The 23,553-nt window shown below is 36.8% G+C and overlaps 1 pseudogene; it reads left to right on the top strand.

The window, feature by feature from the left end:
- The first annotated feature begins 21,123 nt into the window (after window positions 1–21,123).
- The window catches only part of LOC131605177 (AP2-like ethylene-responsive transcription factor PLT2), a 12,156-nt pseudogene continuing 9,726 nt past the window's right edge, over window positions 21,124–23,553 (top strand).

The raw sequence follows: 23,553 nt of genomic DNA on the forward strand, positions 1-23,553 counted from the left end.
ACAAAGCACAACATGTCATGGTACCTGGACTCTGGATGCTGGCGACACATGACAGGAAGAAGGTCTACATTCCAAGACCTGGTGCTTAAACCAGGTGGAGAAGTCAAGTTTGGAGGAGATCAGAAGGGCAAAATCATTGACTCTAGAACCATAAGTCTTGGTAACTCTCCTTCCATAACTAATGTACTTCTTGTAGAAGGATTAACGCATAACTTATTGTCCATAAGTCAATTAAGTGACAATGGTTATGATATAATCTTCAATCAAAAGTCTGGCAAGGCTGTAAGTCAGAAGGATGGCTCAATCCTATTTACAGGCAAGAGGAAGAACAACATTTATAAGATTGATCTTTCTGATCTTGAGAAGCAGAAGGTGACATGCCTTATGTCTGTTTCTGAGGAGCAATGGGTTTGGCACAGAAGATTAGGACATGCTAGTTTGAGAAAGATTTCTCAGATTAACAAACTAAATCTGGTCAGAGGACTCCCAAATCTGAAATACAAATCAGATGCTCTTTGTGAAGCATGTCAGAAGGGCAAGTTCTCCAGACCTGCATTCAAGTCTAAGAATGTTGTGTCTACCTCAAGGCCGTTAGAACTCTTGCACATTGATCTGTTTGGCCCAGTCAAAACAGCATCTGTCAGAGGAAAGAAATATGGATTAGTCATCGTTGATGATTATAGCCGCTGGACTTGGGTAAAGTTCTTGAAACACAAGGATGAGTCTCATTCAGTGTTCTTTGAATTCTGCACTCAGATCCAATCTGAGAAGGAGTGCAAGATCATAAAGGTCAGAAGTGATCATGGTGGTGAATTTGAGAACAAATTCTTTGAGGAGTTCTTCAAAGAAAATGGTATTGCCTATGATTTCTCTTGTCCTAGAACTCCACAACAAAATGGAGTTGTAGAGCGAAAGAATAGGACTCTACAAGAAATGGCCAAAACCATGATCAATGAAACCAATATGGCTAAGCATTTCTGGGCAGAAGCAATAAACACTGCGTGTTATATTCAGAATAGAATCTCTATCAGACCTATTCTAAATAAGACTCCTTATGAATTGTGGAAAAACAGAAAGCCCAACATTTCATATTTCCATCCTTTTGGATGTGTATGTTTTATTCTGAATACTAAAGATCATCTTGGTAAGTTTGATTCCAAAGCACAAAAATGTTTCCTTCTTGGATATTCTGAACGCTCTAAAGGCTACAGAGTATACAATACTGAAACATTGATTGTAGAAGAATCAATCAATATCAGGTTTGATGATAAGCTTGGTCTTGAAAAACCAAAGCAGTTTGAGAATTTTGCAGATTTTGATATTGATATATCAGAAGCAGTAGAACCAAGAAGCAAAGCTGCAGAAGCTGGCAGTCTCAGAAGCAATGGATCAGAAGATCAAGTTGCTGCATCTTTAGAGAATCTTAGGATCTCTGAAGAACCTACCGTCAGAAGATCACCTAGACTTGCCTCAGCTCATTCAGAAGATGTGATCCTTGGAAAGAAAGATGATCCCATCAGAACAAGAGCATTCCTTAAGAACAATGCAGAATGTCAATTAGGTCTTGTTTCTTTGATCGAGCCAACTTCTGTTGATCAAGCTCTAGAAGATCCAGACTGGATAATTGCCATGCAAGAAGAACTAAATCAGTTTACAAGGAATGATGTATGGGACTTGGTTCTTAGACCAAAAGGATTTAACATCATCGGTACTAAGTGGGTTTTCAGAAACAAGCTAAGTGAGAAAGGTGAAGTGGTAAGAAACAAAGCCAGACTGGTTGCTCAGGGTTATAGTCAGCAAGAAGGGATTGATTATACAGAAACCTTCGCACCAGTGGCCAGGTTAGAATCTATTCGTCTATTAATTTCTTTTGCCACTCAACACAACATCACTCTTTATCAGATGGATGTCAAGAGTGCCTTCTTAAATGGTTATATAGATGAAGAAGTTTATGTTCACCAACCTCCTGGTTTTGAAGACTCCATGTCTCCAAATTATGTTTTCAAATTAAAGAAATCATTATACGGATTGAAACAAGCTCCCAGAGCTTGGTATGAACGTTTGAGTTCTTTCCTTCTGGAAAATGATTTCACTAGAGGAAAAGTGGACACTACTCTCTTTTGTAAAACATTTAAAAAGGATATTTTAATTTGTCAAATATATGTTGATGATATTATCTTTGGAACATCTAATGCTACACTTGGAAAGGAGTTTGCTGAGTCTATGCAGGCTGAATTTGAAATGAGCATGATGGGAGAACTCAAGTATTTCCTTGGGATTCAAATCAACCAAACTTCCGATGGAACCTATGTTCATCAAACGAAGTATGTGAAAGAACTTATGAAGAAGTTTAATCTTTCTGAAAGCAAAGAAGCCAAAACTCCTATGCATCCAACTTGTGTACTGGGTAAGGATGAGGTAAGTAAGAAGGTAGATCAGAAGTTGTACAGAGGTATGATTGGATCTCTTCTATACCTAACTGCTTCTAGACCTGACATTCTCTTTAGTGTTTGTTTGTGTGCTCAATTCCAATCAGATCCAAGAGAATCTCATTTAACAGCGGTTAAGAGAATTCTAAGGTATCTGAAAGGTACTACTAATGTTGGTTTAGTTTACAGAAGATCTAAAGATTACAACTTAGTAGGATTCTGTGATGCTGACTATGCTGAAGATAGAATAGAAAGAAAGAGCACTTCTGGAAGTTGTCAATTTCTTGGAAGTCATCTGATCTCATGGTACAGCAAGAAGCAAGCTATTATTGCCCTCTCAACAATAGAAGCAGAATATGTTGCTGCTGCTGGTTGTAGCACACAAATGCTCTGGATGAGAAGTCAGCTGGAAGATTATCAGATATATGAGAGTAACATTCCTATTTTCTGTGATAATACTTCTGCTATATGTTTATCTAAGAATCCTATTTTACATTCAAAATCTAAACATATTGAGATTAAACATCATTTCATAAGGGACTATGTTCAGAAGGGTGTTATATCTTTAAACTCTGTGGATACAGACCATCAATGGGCTGATATCTTTACAAAACCCCTTGCTGAAGATAGGTTTAAGTTCATTCTGAAGAATATCAGTATGGATTTATGCCCAGAATGAGAAGATGAGAAGATCTTATGTATGAGTATCTTCTGAAATGAAATTGGATTTTTTTTAAAGAAGTTCTGATTGAAATCAATTAGAAATTGTGATTCAGTTATTACTAACGTTTCATTGTCTAAGTTGATTCAGAATCTCTTTAAAAGCAAAACAACTGTAACTGGCTATCCAGATGGTAAACACGTGTTCACTATTTCTGGACAAGCGTGCGTGCAGTTGAGGGGACGTCTACTTAGGTAACTGTGCAAATCTCGTCTTTTGTCATTATTATCTCTCCTCACGTCACGTAACTGTTAGAACAAGATTTGTTCTGATCAATTATCTTAGTTTTGATGATAACAATAATATGAATTTTGCTTAAGATAATATGGTACTCTAATCCAATGCAATTTCCTTTTCAGGAAATATATAAAGAGTACGCATAATTCAGCGCTCAGAAGCTTTGTCTCAAAGGGTTCAGCATGCAACATCAGAACATGGTCTGGCAAGACATCAGAAGATGGTCGAAGCAGAATCAGACCATGGGTCTATGGAAGCATCAGAAGAACAAGAGAACAGAAGCACTGAAGTTCTGATGGTATCACGCTCAGAAGCACTTCAAGGTCAGAAGATCAGAAGATGCTTTGCACCAAGCTGTTTGACTCTGATGATATTCAAACGTTGTATTCACAAACATCAGATCAGAAGGAAGTACAAGTGGCAAGCTACGCTGACTGACAAAAGGAACGTTAAAAGCTACTAAAGGCTACGTCAGTAGACACAGCGTGAACAAGGCTCGAGGTAGTTGACAGAAGCGTATAACATTAAATGCGATGCTGTACGGAACACGCAAAGCATTAAATGCACTCAACGGTCATCTTCTCCAACGCCTATAAATATGAAGTTCTGATGAGAAGCAAGGTTAACGATCCTGAACAAAACAACGCCTATTAACTTGCTGAAACTCTGTTCAAACTCAAAGCTCAGAATCTTCATCTTCATCAAAACTCACTACATTGCTGTTGTAATATATTAGTGAGATTAAGCTTAAACGTTAAGAGAAATATCACAGTTTGTGATTATAGCTTTTAAGAAGCAATTGTAATACTCTTAGAATTGATTACATTAAGTTGTAAGGAACTAGAGTGATCGTGTGGATCAGAATACTCTAGGAAGTCTTAGAGGTTATCTAAGCAGGTTGTAACTAGAGTGATCGTGTGGATCAGTATACTCTAGAAAAGTCTTAGAGGGTATCTAAGCAGTTGTTCCTGGAGTGATCAGTGTGTGATCAGAAGACTCTGGAAGACTTAGTTGCTGACTAAGTGGAAAACCATTGTAATCCGTGCGATTAGTGGATTAAATCCTCAGTTGAGGTAAATCATCTCTGCGGGGGTGGACTGGAGTAGTTTAGTTAACAACGAACCAGGATAAAAATAACTGTGCAATTTATTTTTATCTGTCAAGTTTTTTAAAGCTACACTTATTCAAACCCCCCCCCTTTCTAAGTGTTTTTCTATCCTTCAATTGGTATCAGAGCGCCGGTTCTAAGGTGCAAGCACTTAACCGTGTTTAGAAAAGATTCAGGAAGAGAAAAACGCTTCAGTAAAAGATGGTTGATGAAAGTGAAAAGTCTACACCTGCATCTACATCTGGCTCTGCTGAGCAATACAACGGTAACAATGGTTATACTAGACCGCCGGTATTTGATGGTGAAAACTTTGAATACTGGAAAGATAAACTGGAAAGTTACTTTCTTGGTCTAGATGGTGATCTATGGGATCTTCTGATGGATGGTTACAAACATCCAGTAAATGCCAGTGGCGTAAAGCTGACAAGGCAAGAAATGAATGATGATCAGAAAAAGCTTTTCAGGAATCATCATAAATGTAGAACTGTTTTGCTGAATGCTATCTCTCATGCTGAGTATGAGAAGATATCTAACAGGGAAACGGCCTATGACATATATGAGTCTTTGAAAATGACTCATGAAGGAAATGCTCAAGTCAAGGAGACTAAAGCTCTAGCTTTAATCCAGAAGTATGAAGCCTTCAAGATGGAGGATGATGAAGACATTGAAAAGATGTTTTCAAGATTTCAAACTCTTACTGCTGGATTGAGAGTTCTTGACAAGGGATACACCAAGGCTGATCACGTAAAGAAGATCATCAGAAGCTTACCCAGAAGATGGGGTCCTATGGTGACTGCATTCAAGATTGCAAAGAATCTGAATGAAGTTTCTCTGGAAGAGCTCATCAGTGCCTTGAGAAGTCATGAAATAGAGCTGGACGCAAATGAGCCTCAAAAGAAAGGTAAGTCTATTGCATTAAAATCCAATATCAAGAAATGCACTAACGCTTTTCAGGCTAGAGAAGAAGATCCTGAAGAATCAGAATCTGAAGAAGAAGATGAACTGTCCTTGATCTCCAGAAGGCTAAATCAACTCTGGAAGACCAAGCAAAGGAAGTTCAGAGGCTTCAGAAGTTCAAAGAAATTTGAACGTGGAGAATCTTCTGATGACAGAAGATTTGACAAGAAGAAGGTCATGTGCTATGAATGCAATGAGCCTGGACACTTCAAGAATGAATGTCCAAATCTTCAGAAGGAAAATCCCAAGAAGAAGTTTCATAAGAAGAAAGGTCTTATGGCAACCTGGGATGAGTCAGAAGATGATTCAGACTCTGAAGATGAGCAGGCTAACTGTGCGCTGATGGCGACAGAAGATGACGGATCAGAATCTACATCAGAATCAGATTCTGAAGAGGTATTTTCTGAACTTACTAGAGATGAGTTAGTTTCCGGTCTAACTGAACTTCTGGAACTCAAGTCTCAGATCAGTCTCAAATACAAAAAGCTGAAAAAGCTATTTGAATTTGAAACAAAGAAGCTTGAGTTGGAGAATTCTGAATTAAAAGAAAAACTTTTAAAATTATCCAATAATGTTGGATCTCCTTCTGATTCAGAAAAATCCACTCCTAGTCTAAACCATATTCTGAAAGAATATGATTTAAGTTTCAGGAAGTTCTTATCTAGAAGTATTGGCAGAAGTCAGCTAGCTTCTATGATATATGCTGTGTCTGGAAACAAAAGAGTCGGCATTGGTGTTGAGGGTGAAACCCCATACAAACTTGAACCTGTTGATGAAATGAAATTCACATACAAGCCATTGTATGATCAGTTCAAGTATGGCCACTCCCATGATATTAGGCACACTTCACATGCTCAAAGTTTTCACATAACACACACCAAAAAGCATGTGACACAACCTAGGAAATATCATGAAACTCACATTAAAAATTATCATGCTGTTCCTCCTATTGCTTACAATGTTAAACCCAAGTTCAATCAGAACTTGAGAAAATCTAACAAGAAAGGACCCAAGAAAATGTGGGTACCTAAGGATAAGATTATTCCTATTGCAGATATCCTTGACTGCAAAAAGGACAAAGCACAACATGTCATGGTACCTGGACTCTGGATGCTCACGACACATGACAGGAAGAAGGTCTATGTTCCAAGACCTGGTGCTTAAGTCTGGAGGAGAAGTCAAGTTTGGAGGAGATCAGAAGGGCAAGATAATTGGCTCTGGAACTATAAAGTCTGGTAACTCTCCTTCCATTTCTAATGTACTTCTTGTAGAAGGATTAACACATAACCTCTTATCTATCAGTCAATTGAGTGACAATGGTTATGATATAATCTTTAATCAAGAGTCTTGCAAGGCTGTAAATCAGAAGGATGGCTCAATCCTATTTACAGGCAAGAGGAAGAACAACATTTATAAGACAGATCTGCAAGATCTTATGAGTCAGAAGGTGACTTGTCTTATGTCTGTTTCTGAAGAGCAGTGGGTCTGGCACAGAAGATTAGGTCATGCTAGTTTGAGAAAGATTTCTCAGATTAACAAACTGGATCTTGTCAGAGGACTCCCTAATCTGAAATTCAAATCAGATGCTCTTTGTGAAGCATGTCAGAAGGGCAAGTTCTCCAAACCTGCATTCAAGTCCAAGAATGTTGTTTCTACCTCAAGGCCATTAGAACTCTTGCACATTGATCTGTTTGGCCCAGTCAAAACAGCATCTGTCAGAGGGAAGAAATATGGATTAGTCATCATAGATGATTATAGCCGCTGGACATGGGTAAAATTCTTGAAACACAAGGATGAGACTCATTCAGTGTTCTTTGATTTCTGCATTCAGATTCAATCTGAAAAAGAGTGTAAAATCATAAAGGTCAGAAGTGATCATGGTGGTGAATTTGAGAACAGATCCTTTGAAGAATTCTTCAAAGAAAATGGTATTGCCTATGATTTCTCTTGTCCTAGAACTCCACAGCAAAATGGGGTTGTAGAACGAAAGAATAGGACTCTGCAAGAAATGGCCAGAACCATGATCAATGAAACCAATATGGCTAAGCATTTCTGGGCAGAAGCAATAAACACTGCATGCTATATTCAGAATAGAATCTCTATCAGACCTATTCTAAATAAGACTCCTTATGAATTGTGGAAGAATAGAAAGCCCAACATTTCATATTTCCATCCTTTTGGATGTGTATGCTTTATTCTGAACACTAAAGATCATCTTGGTAAGTTTGATTCCAAAGCACAAAAATGTTTCCTTCTTGGATATTCTGAACGCTCAAAAGGCTACAGAGTATACAATACTGAAACATTGATTGTAGAAGAATCAATCAATATCAGGTTTGATGATAAGCTTGGTTCTGAAAAACCAAAGCAGTTTGATAATTTTGCAGATTGGGATATTGATATATCAGAAGTTGTTGAGCCAAGAAGCAACGCATCAGAAGCAGAGCTTCTCAGAAGCAAAGAATCTGAAGATCAAGTATCAGCTTCTCTGGAGAATCTAAGCATTTTTGAAGAACCATCTGTCAGAAGATCATCCAGATTCATCTCTGGTCATTCAGAAGATGTCATTCTTGGAAAGAAGGATGATCCAATCAGAACAAGAGCATTCCTTAAGAACAATGCAGACTGTCAATTAGGTCTTGTATCCTTGATCGAGCCAACTTCTGTTGATCATGCTCTAGAAGATCCAGACTGGATAATTGCTATGCAAGAAGAACTGAATCAGTTTACAAGGAATGATGTTTGGGATCTTGTTCCTAGACCAGATGAATTCAATATAATTGGTACAAAATGGGTCTTCAGAAACAAGCTCAGTGAGAAAGGTGAAGTGATAAGGAACAAAGCCAGACTGGTGGCTCAGGGTTATAGTCAGCAAGAAGGGATTGACTATACAGAAACCTTTGCACCAGTGGCCAGGTTAGAATCTATTCGTTTATTAATTTCATTTGCCACTCAACATAACATCACTCTCTATCAGATGGATGTTAAGAGTGCCTTCTTAAATGGTTATATAGATGAAGAAGTTTATGTCCATCAACCTCCTGGTTTTGAAGACTCTATGTCTCCTAATCATGTTTTTAAACTAAAGAAATCGTTGTATGGATTGAAACAGGCTCCCAGAGCTTGGTATGAACGCTTAAGTTCTTTCCTTCTGGATAATGGTTTCACTAGAGGAAAAGTGGACACTACTCTCTTTTGTAAAACCTTTAAAAGGGATATTTTAATTTGTCAAATATATGTAGATGATATTATTTTTGGAACATCTAATGCTACACTTGGAAAGGAGTTTGCTAAGTCTATGCAGGCTGAGTTTGAAATGAGCATGATGGGAGAACTCAAGTATTTCCTTGGAATACAAATAAATCAAACATCAGAAGGAACGTATGTTCACCAAACCAAGTATGTGAAGGAACTTCTGAAGAAGTTTAATCTTCTAGATTGCAAAGAAGCCAAAACTCCTATGCATCCAACATGCATCCTAGGTAAGGATGAGGTAAGTAAGAAGGTAGATCAGAAGTTATACAGAGGTATGATTGGATCTCTTCTATATTTGACTGCTTCTAGACCTGACATTCTGTTCAGTGTTTGTTTGTGTGCTAGATTCCAATCAGATCCTAGAGAATCTCATTTAACTGCTGTTAAGAGAATTCTAAGGTATCTGAAAGGTACTACTAATGTTGGCTTAGTTTACAGAAAATCTAAAGAATACAACTTAGTAGGATTCTGCGATGCTGACTATGCTGGAGACAGAATTGAAAGAAAGAGTACTTCAGGAAGTTGTCAATTTCTTGGAAGTCATTTGATCTCCTGGTATAGCAAGAAGCAAGCAACTATTGCTCTATCAACAACAGAAGCAGAATATGTCGCTGCTGCTGGTTGCAGTACACAGATGCTCTGGATGAAGAGTCAGTTAGAAGATTATCAGATATATGAGAGTAACATTCCTATATTCTGTGATAATACTTCTGCTATATGTTTATCTAAGAATCCTATTCTTCATTCAAAAGCTAAACATATTGAGATTAAACATCATTTCATAAGGGACTATGTTCAGAAGGGTGTTATATCTTTAAACTTTGTGGATACAGACCATCAATGGGCTGATATCTTTACAAAACCCCTGGCTGAAGATAGGTTTAAGTTCATTCTGAAGAACATCAGTATGGATTTATGCCCAGAATGAGAAGATGAGAAGTTCTTACGTATGAGTATCTTCTGAAATGAATGTGGATTTCTTTTTAAATCAGAAGTTCTGATTGAAATCTTTTAGAAATTATGATTCGGTTATTACTAACGTTTCATTGTCTAAGTTGATTCAGAACCTCTGTTAAAGCAAAACAGCTGTAACGTTTTATCTCGGGATGGTAAACCTGTCGTTACTGTTCATGGATAAGCGCGCGTGCAGTTGAAGGGACGCCGACCATAGGTAACTGTGCTAGTCACCTCATTTGTTTTTATTATCTCTCCTCACGTCACGTAACATTAAATGCTTTTCATCATTTACTCTCTTTCAGTTTTTTTTTATATTCTTCAAACGCTTCTCCTTCCCTCTTATATTTTTTGCTCCTTCATGGCATGCTGGCACAGATTCTGTCTTAGCTAGGGTCTTAGACTTTGGTCTTAGTAGTTTTCTTTCCTTGTTACATCTGCCTGTTAAACATCCTCTCTTGTAATCTTTCTGTTTGATTATCAATAAAAAGTTTCTTTGTTTTACATTCCAGTGATTTTATTTGTCGTTTTATTCATCTGAATCTTTTGAAATATTCTTTTTGATGATATGACAAAAAGGGGGAGAAGATAAATGATAAATGATTTGATTAATCTATCAGTTGCTGGGTAAAGCTCCCACACATTTACTAACAAGAACTGCAAGTTCTATATGGTTTAAATGTTTTGCAGGTATAAAGAAGTGAAGAGAATCTTCAAAGCAAACACAGAAGCAAAACCATAAGGAGTGTTATTCTGTAAAAAGAATAAACTCATGGAAACTGAAGCAAGCTTAGTGCTGTCAAGCTTCAGAAATCAGAAGCAAGAAAGAAGAATAAATCAGAAGCACTGATAATAGAATTTGATCCATATTTGTCTATTTGATCTGACAAAATTCTATTTGCTCTGATACATTATTTTAGCCTATATGGCTCTGATACATATCATGTGTTCTAATATACATTTTATGTTCTGACTCGTTCATGCTGACTTTTGTCGTTTAGTTTTTGTTCTGTAACATTTTAGGATGTAGAGATGCTCTGATGATGCTCTGGTACATTCAACAATGTTCTGATACAAATCTAGCATGAAGTGAGGTTGGTAGAAATTCAAGCTCTGAAGCTATCCGAGGGAAGCAGAAATCAGAAGCTGTGAATGTTCTAAAGATCCAGAAAACTCAAGTTCTGAAGCTGTCCTAAATGGAAGCAGAAATCAGAAGCTGTGAATGTTCAGAAGATCAAAGAAATTCAAGTTCTGAAGCTGTCCTAGATGGAAGCAGAAATCAGAAGCTGTGAATGTTCAGAAGATCAAAGAAATTCAAGTTCTGAAGCTGTCCTAGATGGAAGCAGGAATCAGAAGCTGTGAGTGTTCTAGGGATCTAAAGAAATTCTAGTTCTGAAGCTGTCCTATGGAAGCAGAAGTCAGAAGCTATGAATTCTCTAAAGACAGAAGCTTATATGATCGTCTCTACCGAAATAATCAGGGAAGTCTTTTATTAAAGTTCTTCGAGTATTTATTTCAGGGGGAGATTATTTATCTCAGGGGGAGATTGTTAATCTCAGGGGGAGACATATTCATATGCTTATGCTATAGCTGTGTAATTTGTCTTTTGCCGTCTGTTCTTTCTGATCGCAAATTCATATCATTTATATATGTTTTTGTCATCATCAAAAAGGGGGAGATTGTTAGAAAAAGATTTGTTCTGATCAATTATCTTAGTTTTGATGATAACAATAATATGAATTTTGCTTAAGATAATATGGTACTCTAATCCAATGCAATTTCCTTTTCAGGAAATATATAAAGAGTACGCATAATTCAGCGCTCAGAAGCTTTGTCTCAAAGGGTTCAACATGCAACATCAGAACATGGTCTGGCAAGACATCAGAAGATGGTCGAAGCAGAATCAGAACATGGGTCTATGGAAGCATCAGAAGAACAAGAGAACAGAAGCACTGAAGTTCTGATGGTATCACGCTCAGAAGCACTTCAAGGTCAGAAGATCAGAAGATGCTTTGCACCAAGCTGTTTGACTCTGATGATATTCAAACGTTGTATTCACAAACATCAGATCAGAAGGAAGTACAAGTGGCAAGCTACGCTGACTGACAAAAGGAACGTTAAAAGCTACTAAAGGCTACGTCAGTAGACACAGCGTGAACAAGGCTCGAGGTAGTTGACAAAAGCGTATAACATTAAATGCAATGCTGTACGGAACACGCAAAGCATTAAATGCACTCAACGGTCATCTTCTCCAACGCCTATAAATATGAAGTTCTGATGAGAAGCAAGGTTAACAATCCTGAACAAAACAACGCCTATTAACTTGCTGAAACTCTGTTCAAACTCAAAGCTCAGAATCTTCATCTTCATCAAAACTCACTACATTGCTGTTGTAATATATTAGTGAGATTAAGCTTAAACGTTAAGAGAAATATCACAGTTTGTGATTATAGCTTTTAAGAAGCAATTGTAATACTCTTAGAATTGATTACATTAAGTTGTAAGGAACTAGAGTGATCGTGTGGATCAGAATACTCTAGGAAGTCTTAGAGGTTATCTAAGCAGGTTGTAACTAGAGTGATCGTGTGGATCAGTATACTCTAGAAAAGTCTTAGAGGGTATCTAAGCAGTTGTTCCTGGAGTGATCAGTGTGTGATCAGAAGACTCTAGAAGACTTAGTTGCTGACTAAGTGGAAAACCATTGTAATCCGTGCGATTAGTGGATTAAATCCTCAGTTGAGGTAAATCATCTCTGCGGGGGTGGACTGGAGTAGTTTAGTTAACAACGAACCAGGATAAAAATAACTGTGCAATTTATTTTTATCTGTCAAGTTTTTTAAAGCTACACTTATTCAAACCCCCCCTTTCTAAGTGTTTTTCTATCCTTCAGTAACATTAAATGATATCCATCATTTACTCTTTTTCAGTTTTCTTTTTATACTCTTCAAACGTTTCTTTTCCCTCTTATATTTCTCTCACTTTGCATTCAATTTCTTTTTCGTTCTCTCTCTTTGCATTCATATCATAAACCCTAGCAGTTTTCAATATCTACAACTTCATCATGAATCCATCGTCAAGCTCTGGAAATCAAGAAACTGATCGAAAACAAAAGAGAAAGGCAACTGATGAACCAGAAATCAAACCAAAAAGAGTTAAAATCTACTATGACCCTCTCAAGGTGAATCCCTTTGAAGCCATGATGTCTGGTAACTATTCTAGACGTCTGTATCAACCCCTTGATAGTATCCCTGAATCACCACCCTCTTCACATTCTTCCACCACCTCTTCCTCCTCATTCATCCTTTCGGAACCACCTTCTTCACCAGCTGACATCTCCTCTCCTTCAACCCATCCCTCAGATATTTCTTTATCTTTCTCACACCCTTTTCCCACCAGAACACCTAACCCCTATAGTGTTGTTTTTCCCGACTTCAGGTTCACTGTCAACCCTCCAACCCCTACCACTCAATCATTTCTGGAGCTTTTACATTCTGATGTAAATAGCTGGTTGGAGATTCTGGGTGCTGCTCACCTTAACCATCTGGATGAGTATGCTACATGCAACCTTTGGGATACCTTTCGTCAGGATTTTCTGGTTAGGGCTACAGACATTCAGAGAAGGATCATGTCTGAAGCACCTGGTGTTCGTGGTCTTCGGTTGGAAGTTGGTGAAAGCAGCTATCACCATCTCATCAGGAACAGAAGAGTTCTTGAAGAGAGGATACCTGCAGATGAGTTGGAAGAAGAAAATCCCTGCAGAGACATCGTGGTGTGGAGACCATGGTATCCTGTGCTGATTGGAGATTTTCAGTGGCTGTTTAACTGGTTCAGAATGAACCCTTCTGAAAAAGCACCTCACATGGTCTTTCCAGTAGTGGTTTATCCTGCTGAAGTTGCTGGTCCTACTCCTCCAACAAACCTAGCAGCTATTCTTCAAGCGTTGGAAGTTGGAACTTCTGCGCTGCCTGAACAAGAATATGCTGAGGCTACTTCTGAGTCAGACTCAGATGTGGAGATGGAAGATGCACAAGCTGAAGACCTTCCAGAAGATCGCCCTGCTGAGATTGCTGTCCCTTTTGGCAGAAATTCTGGTGCCTCTTCTTCTGGTGAAACCTTAGCTCTGATGGAGACCTTGGAAGCTCTTCATCAGAATCAAGCTATGCTGGCTTCTCGTTTGGACGCGCAAGAAGCAGCCAATGCTGAGTTTCGCTCTTTCATGGCAAGGCAAGCTACAAGCACTGACGGATTCATGATGTTCTGGCGCGGATTTTGCGTAGGCTAGGGTCTTAGTCCTTTGGTCTTTGTAGTTTTCTTTCCTTGTTGCATCTGTTTTCCTGCATTCCTCTTTTGTAATCCTTCTTGTTGAAATCAATGAATAGTTATTTATGTTTCTTTCCTTTTGTCTCTTGCTTTACATCTGAATCTTTTATGCTTTTTGATGTTATGACAAAAAAGGGGAGAAAATATATGATAAATGATCTGATTAATATTATCAGTTACCGAGTAAAAAGGCTCCACATTTACTAACAGAACTTGCAAAGTTCTATGTTTTTAAGTTGTGTTGTTGCAGGAATCAAAGATTCAAGATCAACATAAGAAGCAAGAAGGAAGAATGATCAGAAATAGCTCTTGGATTCTTGAAGCAAGCTGAGTGCTAGGAAGCTTCAGAATAAGAAGCAAGAAGGAAGAATGATCAGAAATAGCTCTTGGATTCTTGAAGCAAGCTGAGTGCTAGGAAGCTTCAGAATCAGAAGCAAGAAGGAAGAATGATCAGAAATTCTGATAATAGAATATGATCCAAATCATTGTCTATTTGCTCTGATACATTGTCTATTGGATCTGATATATTCTATATGGCTTATATGACTCTGATACATATTTTGTGTTCTGATACACATTTTATGTTCTAACTCATTCATGCTGACTTTTGTCGTTTAGTTTTGTTCTGTAACATTTCAGGATGTAGAGATGCTCTGGTACATTCAACAATGTTCTGATACAATCTAGCATGAAGTGATGTAAGAAGAAATTCAAAGCTCTGAAGCTATCCGAGGGAAGCAGAAATCAAAAGCTGTGAATGTTCTAAAGATCCAGAAAACTCAAGTTCTGAAGCTGTCCTAAATGGAAGCATGAATCAGAAGCTGTGAATGTTTTGAAGATCAAAGAAATTCAAGTTTTGAAGCTGTCCTAAATGGAAGCAGGAATCAGAAGCTGTGAATGTTCTGAAGATCAAAGAAATTCAAGTTCTGAAGCTGTCCTAAATGGAAGCAGGAATCAGAAGCTGTGAATGTTCTGAAGATCAAAGAAATTCAAGTTCTGAAGCTGTCCTAAATGGAAGCAGGAATCAGAAGCTGTGAGTGTTCTAGGGATCTAAAGAAATTCAAGTTCTGAAGCTGTCCAATAGAAGCAGAAGTCAGAAGCTATGAATTATCAGAAGACAGAAGCTTATGTGATCGTCTCTACCGAAATAATCAGGGAAGTCTTTTATTATTAAAGTTCTTCGAGTATTTATTTCAGGGGGAGATTATTCATCTCAGGGGGAGATTGTTAATATCAGGGGGAGACATATTCACATGCTTATGCTATAGCTGTGTAATTTGTCTTTAGCCGTCTGCTCTTTCTGATCGCAAATTCATATCATTTATATATGTTTTTGTCATCATCAAAAAGGGGGAGATTGTTAGAACAAGATTTGTTCTGATCAATATTCCTAGTTTTGATGATAACAAGGATATGAATTTTGTGTGAGATAATGTGGTACTCTAATACATTGCAATTTCCCTTTCAGGAAATATATAAAGAGTATGCACAAATCAGCGCTCAGAAGCTTTGTCTCAGAAGGTTCAGCATGCAACATCAGAACATGGTCTGGCAAGACATCAGCAGATGGTCAAGGCAGAATCAGAACATGGGTCTATGAAAGCATCAGAAGAACTTGAGATCAGAAGCAGAAGCACTGAAGTTCTCATGGTATCACGCTCAGAAGCACTTCAAGGTCAGAAGACAAGAAGATGCTTTGCACCAAGCTGTTTGACTCTGATGATATTCAAATATTATATTCACAAACATCAGATCAGAAGAAAGTACAGGTGGCAGGCTACGCTGACTGACAAAAGGAACATTGGAAGCTATTAAAGGCAACGTCAGTAGACACAGCGTGAACAAGGCTCGAGGTAGTTGACAAAAGCGTGAAACATTAAATGCAATGCTGTACGGAATACGCAAAGCATTAAATGCGCCCAACGGTCATCTTCTCAAACGCCTATAAATATGAAGTTCTGATGTGAAGCAAGGTTGACGATTTGCTAACAATTAACTTGCTGAAACGTTGTTCAAATTCAAAGCTCAGAAACTTCATCTTCATCAAAGCTCACTACATTGCTGTTGTAATATATTAGTGAGATTAAGCTTAAACGTTAAAAGAAATATCACTGTTGTGATTATAGCTTTTCAGAAGCATTTGTAATACTCTTAGAATTGATTACATTAATTTGTAAGTAACTAGAGTGATCAAGTGTTGATCAGGATACTCTAGGAAGTCTTAGCTTGTGTCTAAGCAGTTGTAATTAGAGTGATCACGTGGTGGTCAGGATACTCTAAGAAAGTCTTAGCTTGTGTCTAAGCATTTGTTCCTGGAGTGATCAGGTTGTGATCAGGATACTCTAGAAGACTTAGTCGCGGACTAAGTGGAAAACCATTGTAATCTATTGCAATTAGTGGATTAAATCCTCAGGTGAGGTAAATCACTCCGTGGGGGTGGACTGGAGTAGTTTAGTTAACAACGAACCAGGATAAAAATAATTGTGCATATTGTTTTTATCGTTCAAGTTTTTAGACTACACTTATTAAAACCCCCCTCTTTCTAAGTGTTTTTCTATCCTTCAACTTCGACAAACCCTAATGATTACATCTTTTCTATTCTCGGTTGTCTTATTTTCTAGGTTACAAACACTTCTATTTATAACCTATACCCAACTAGATTTGGGCCTTCAATCACAACATATGTGCTATTACAAATAAGCAGTATCTTCTGCTACAAGCAAGGTCTTCAATATTTAGTTTCCGAATATATCTCCATATTTAGAAACTATATAATCTTCAAATAATCTGACTTGATTCTTCTGATTGATTCCTCAAATCTTCTTATTGATTCTTCAGACCTATTATGCGTATATGCCTTTATTTGATTTGCATAATATCCCTAAATATTCTGCATTCTTTTATAGTAATTAAATCATACAGATTTAACTAAAACTCTTCGCTTCAGCTCAGGCATGATGTCGTAACATCCCTTGTGACATGTTATTCCAGATGTTGAATTACTTCAACATAACATGTTCTAGCATACCAATGAGACTTCTTGTTGTACATGTTCTTTTTAAACATTACATTATCGGTACTATTATTTGTTTTACAAAAATTAAGCCAATCCTAAAAACAGAGAACTTACAATCATCCTCTGATACGTTACCCCACATTCTTCAAGCTAAATGGAATCAAATTATACTAGTAGATGGATAATCTTTGTGGTTGTTTTGACCTTTTTAAGAGACTTCCACCTTCTTCTCTAGGACACATATTGGGTGCCAATGTAATGCCCCAAACTGCTTTCGGGATGATCGACTGACCCCACAAACTAACATGGGTTTTTTCAGCATGATTTGTCCTCACTCACACGGTTTTTGAGAAACTTCCCAAAAGGTCACTCATCCTAGAATTGCTCCAAGTCAAACACGCTTAACTGTGGAGTTCTTATGGAACGGGCTACCGAAAAGAAGATGCATCTTGTTGGTATAGGTAGTACCCATAAATCCTTATATGTTTTCCTTCAACCATGCAGTCCCATACCTGTACGGCCTCAGGATCCCTCTCATTCTGATGTGGCGACCACTCCTTGTCATATTCGGCCTCGAGTATTACATGTGGTGCAACCACCCCTCGCCTTCTTCGGCCTCGGGTGTTACAACCAAAATCAAATTTCAAATGGTGACACACCACAATAGGAGAGAGACGACAAAGAGATCAACATTGGCCCTTAAACACTCAATTAGTCCCATCTTGATTTTGTCACGTAGGTTGACTCCTATCTTCATCGATCTTATTGGATTATGGTCCAGTTAGATGACATCTAACTCTCACTTCAGGACTGGCCTTAAGGCTTTCACCTTAGTTCCAACAGAGGGGACCTAGTTCTTTTTCTCTATAAGGAATCGTCTTTGTAAACATCGAGATCAACTCCATCTGGCACCCAACAAGCTTCCCTACTTTTTTCTTTAGGGATGATGGTCATTGGTAGGGGATTCCTCATTTTTACTTCATGTATTTGTCATGCTCCACACAGGTCAGCTTTGACTACAACTGGTCTATAAGAATCATTGTGGTACTTCACCTTTAGGGGTATAACGGAGACCACAACATCAAGAGTCACTAGGAACGACTCGATCGAGAATGTCATTGTAGACGCTTTCACATGGGATTACAAGGAAATAAACACTCACGGGTCTCTTGCTGCCTTCCTTTTCCCAATGAAAATTGTAAGTATATCTATCCCCATAGACGAGTGGAGGAATCATTGAATGCTAAGAGGCTCTGTCCTTCACACGGTCTCAAATCTTGCTTTCTTAAGCCCAACTTTGTGAAGATGGTATATCAGGTTGTAGGAACTTCTGCCATCTACGAGAATCCATTATACATAGTAATTAGCAATGATAATGGTAATGATCAACGAAAGTTTCGCATTTAGAGTCTTATATGCCTTCTCCTGATTTTGGAACCTTATAATTGGTCTATCGTTGCTTCTCACTTATAAACATTGATTTAAAAGATCCTTGCGTTGAAGATTATTCCTACTTGAATGGATATCTATTGATTGTATCTATGACAAAGACTGGGAGATTATATTGACTTGGAGGAATTTGAAGAATCTTCAATAATAAAATTCAAAACTACTTCCCTTTTAGCGTATATGTGAAAGCGATCGAGGTTTGAATCAGAGGAGATCTGATTGTAGAAATTCGTAAGAATCAAAAATCGACTCTTACAAGTAGAATAAAATTATGTGATGTAAGTTCTTGATGCGGCGGTACAATCTACTATCGATGCTACAAAATTAAAATTTCAATGCCTCTCTAGTACATATTCATTGAGTGACAATTTGACATAATTCGGTCGAAGGTAGGTCTCAAATTTATTAATTTACTCTCTATCGAAGACATAAAGAATTTCTTTTTTTATATTAATTTTTTTATGTATCCTACGAAATTGAATAAATGAATATATATTTTTATATATAAATAATTACCTGAAACTGGATCGTACGTAGTCCATGGTTCTACTAATATTCCCTTGTTTATTTGAGTGAAAACGAAATTAATGACATGAAGGAAAACTTTGATGTGGATGGATAATATTGGATGGAGTGGTGAGGTGATAGTGGTCAAAGAGGTGTATGTTTATCCATTGGTTGATTTTATAGCAGAGGCATGCAAAGAAGAGAATTGGTCCGTTTGGGTGGAAAATATTTGAAAGTAAAAGGCAGAAGACAAAGAGAACGAGTAGAAACTGGACACGTGTCAGTCACATTCCCCTGACAATGAATTTAGCCTCAGAACCTGAAACGGCGTGACAGCCAGATTTAATTTCTGTTGACTGTATATGGCCGGTGCCTTAATTCTTCTTCTTCCATTCGCCACACTATATTTAATTATTATTCTTCACATTTTCCCCAAAAAAAAAATAGATTCTTCATTCACTTTACTACTTCTTCTTCTTCACATTTTGATTTTCTTTCCAATTACTCTTCTTGTTTCTGGATTTGGATGTTGGTAGTATCGTTCGTTCTAGCTGGATTTTGAGGTAGAAAATTTCGAAGTTGAAATCGGAAACAGAAACAGACGTGGAACTTGGCGCCAACTCATCACAGGTATTTTCAAATAGTTTGTTACAAGTTGGTTATAAAGTTGATACGCAGTAGTTTAGTCTGCTGCATTATTTCATACTGGATTAGTTCAAATGCTTCTAAATGTAAACCACTCATTGGCGCGCTTGTTATTTTTAAATTACACTTAAAATGCCTTTTTCAAATGATAATAATCTATTTCAGTTTCATATTAAATTTGGTTTCAGGTGTGATTTTAATATTATAGATTTGAAGAATCATAGATACATTATTAAATATTTTATGACATAACTCAACAAATCTCCCATTCAATCTATAAGTTAGTTTTTTTTAATATGAAAAAAAAACTTGTTCACGATAGGTGTGGGCGTGCGAGGGAAGATGCACTTTCGTGGTGTTACGAGATCCAAGCTTTGGCTAGCTATTAACCTATTTTGTTCCCTATCCCTATTTTGCAACTGAGATGCTTACAAGATACTATTTTTGTAACTTTTTCTTTACTTATTTCCGTAATTAAAAAAAAAAATATAATTTTCAATTTCTCCATTCTATGTAGCTCTCATAAGTTGGAATATTTACCTTTTTATTCACTTAATCCTTATTCATTCTATTTCAATCAAACTAATTATTTTATTATAATATTCAAGTTCGCAAGTGTAGTCATTTGAGTCTTTGATGGTGAGGAAACCAAGTATATGGACAACAAACTTAACCCTATGAAATTTTTAATATTATTTTTTAATTACTGTTCGATTGAATCACGTTAGTAAAATTTATTTTATTCAATATAATATTAAAAACAGAAGTAATTTTCACTCTTTCTTTCAGTCCTTTTAATTTTAAATATGTCGGATTTTATTTCGTGACGGTATTCATGCATCGTTAACACATGCATGACTCGTTATTCAACATATTGTGTCTTGTGTTTGTTAAATTTTTTCATCTTTCTTACACTTCATCTCAATTCCATTTCAGTTCATTTTTCTTTATCTTGTTTCATTATTTCTTGAACATTTTCATTTACTATTATTTAAAGTTGAAATAGAGAGAGAAGAAGGGATTGTAACTTTACGTAGATTGTAGTGTGTGAGAATGCCGGGCTTTCAGGTGTCATATTTTTTCCCAAAACGAGGTAGAGAGTTCCAATAAATAAACCAAGTGGTAGAGAGAGACAAACAAAAAAGCTAGCATGGGATTGTATATTTGCACTATGTCTGTCCCAACACAGAAGAAGGATTTGAATTTCAGTCAATACTAATTGTTTAATAACACACTCGGGTCCCAAATAATATTCTATTATAAATAAGTAACTAGATATTTTATTTATATTTTATTTTCAATTAGTGTTGAAAATTGTTTCAATGAGTCATAGTATTAAGATACTTATAGTACCTTCATTCTCTTTGTCTCTCTTGACTCATTACAACCTTCAAACTTCATCTGTAACTTTGGTAAACCTATATACTGTTTCTCTCTATGTCCATTATATTCATTCATTCATCTAAACAAATTTCTTACACTATACCTTCATCTCATTTTTCATTTTTATGCAGGTACTCTTTGATTTTTATAGTAAAGTAATTTAAGAAAAAAAAATTCAATGAACAACAATTGGCTTTCTTTCCCTCTCTCACCTTCTAATTCTTCCTTACCTGCAAATGATCTTCAAGCAACTCAATATCATCACTTTCCTCTTGGATTAGTCAATGAAAACATGGAAAACCCTTTTCAAAATCATGGTATAGTATTCTTATTCCTCACACTTAAAGTTAAACCTATGTTTGTGTTTCATGTCTTTTTTAATAATAAAATAAACTATGTTTGTGTGGTGGTATTTGGATTGAATGAACAGATTGGAATCTGATGAACACACATGGCAACAATGAAGTACCAAAGGTTGCTGGATTTTCTCGGTGTATGCAAGTCTGAAAATCACTCAGATCTTGCTGCACATAATGAAATTCAGTCAAATGATTCAGATAACTATCTGTTCACAAATTGCAATAGTCTCATGCCAATGCAAAACCAAATGATAACAACTTGCACTAATGAGTATCAAGAAAAGGGTGGTAACAGTAACTTGCAATCTTTGACATTATCCATGGGAAGTGGTAAGGATTCAACATGTGAAACTAGTGCTAGTGGTGGACAACAATAGTACAAACACAGTTGAAGTAGCGGTTCCTAATAGAACTTCAGAAACCTTTGGTCAAAGAACTTCGATATATCGTGGTGTAACAAAGTAAGAAAGTTTAACTATCTATATATTTCTTTTAAATCCATTTTATATTTTTTCTCTAATGTACAAAATATCTATCTATTATATCTATAATTTTATAGACATAGATGGACCGGAAGGTATGAAGCTCATCTTTGGGATAACAGTTGTAGAAGGGAAGGGACAATCAAGGAAAGGTCGTCAAGGTAAAGTTTAAATATCATAACTCTAGGGTTTTGTTTTTGTATTTTTTATAACATGTTTTTAAACAAACTATTTTGAAGTTTGTTTTGGATTTTTACTAACACATTTCTCTTGTCATGTTTTGCTTCGGTTTCCTCTCGACTTTTCTTCAGTCTATTTAGGTAAGTGTTTCGTTTCAGATAGATCTTCAACTTCAACTCTCTTTCTATTTCTCTGGTCTCTAGAGTTAATTTTTTGTTTGAATTTATTGGTAGGTGGATATGACAAAGAAGAGAAAGCTGCTAGATCTTATGATTTAGCTGCACTTAAGTATTGGGGGACATCACCACTACTAACTTTCCAGTAATTTGGCTTCTGTTTATTATTTTATCAACTCACCATCATCTCAAATAGTTTAGATGATTTATTATATGTCATTTTTGCAGGTTAGTAACTATGAGAAGGAAATAGATGAAATGAAGCACATGACAAGACAAGAATTTGTAGCCTCTATTAGAAGGTGAAATATAGCATGCATAGTTTTATGTTCTAGTTATGCTGAAACCTTAGATATATGTGGTAAAATGCAAATAAATGTGACTAATGCAAATAAACCCTAAACACTGCATTATGCAAAACAAGTATTTAACTTTCAATTTACAAATATAAGTTATTTTGGTAGGATATGATGAACTTATAGTGTTGCTGCTCGTTTTCATATTCAATTATAATTATATTACAGGAAAAGCAGTGGCTTCTCAAGGGGTGCTTCAATGTACCGTGGAGTTACAAGGTGCAAAATGTGACAAAAAAATTTCTTAAATTTTCCTCTAATTCTATGTATTCTTTTCCTTTCTTTCTACTAAATATATTAATCTTTTTTTTAGGCATCACCAACATGGAAGATGGCAAGCAAGGATCGGCAGAGTGGCCGGAAACAAAGATCTTTACTTGGGAACTTTCAGTAAGCCAAAAATGTTTCATGAAATTTAACTCATAATCACAATCTTTATCATCATTTTAATTTTCTTTCATGTCGGTTTCAACCAATGATAATAATTTGTACTAAAAGTCATACATTTTTCTCTCATGACAGGCACAGAAGAAGAGGCTGCAGAAGCATATGACATAGCAGCAATAAAATTCAGAGGACTCAACGCTGTAACTAACTTCGACATGACTCGTTACGACGTGAAAGCCATTCTCGAAAGCAACACGCTTCCGATCGGAGGAGGTGCTGCAAAAAGACTAAAAGAAGCGCAAGCTCTAGAAACTTCCAGAAAACGTGAAGAGCTGATTGCGCTCAACTCATCGTCTTTCCAGTAAGGAGCATCAAGCTCGAGTAACGCAAGGCATCAACCTTACCCTCTCGCGCATTATCAATATCCGTTTGAACCAACCATCCCAACCTTTGTTAACCTTACAAAACAACCATGATAGCATCTCTCAATTCTCTCAACACCAAGGCGGCGGTGGTTATTTCCATACACAGCTTGAGTTGCACCAACAACAACAACAGAACCAACAAACGTCTCAGATTAATAATATCGGTTCGTTCTACAACGGTTATTTTCAGAGTCATCATCCTGGTCT

This window comes from Vicia villosa, linkage group LG5 (genome assembly GCF_029867415.1).
Source record: "Vicia villosa cultivar HV-30 ecotype Madison, WI linkage group LG5, Vvil1.0, whole genome shotgun sequence".
NCBI classification, from domain to species: domain Eukaryota; kingdom Viridiplantae; phylum Streptophyta; class Magnoliopsida; order Fabales; family Fabaceae; genus Vicia; species Vicia villosa.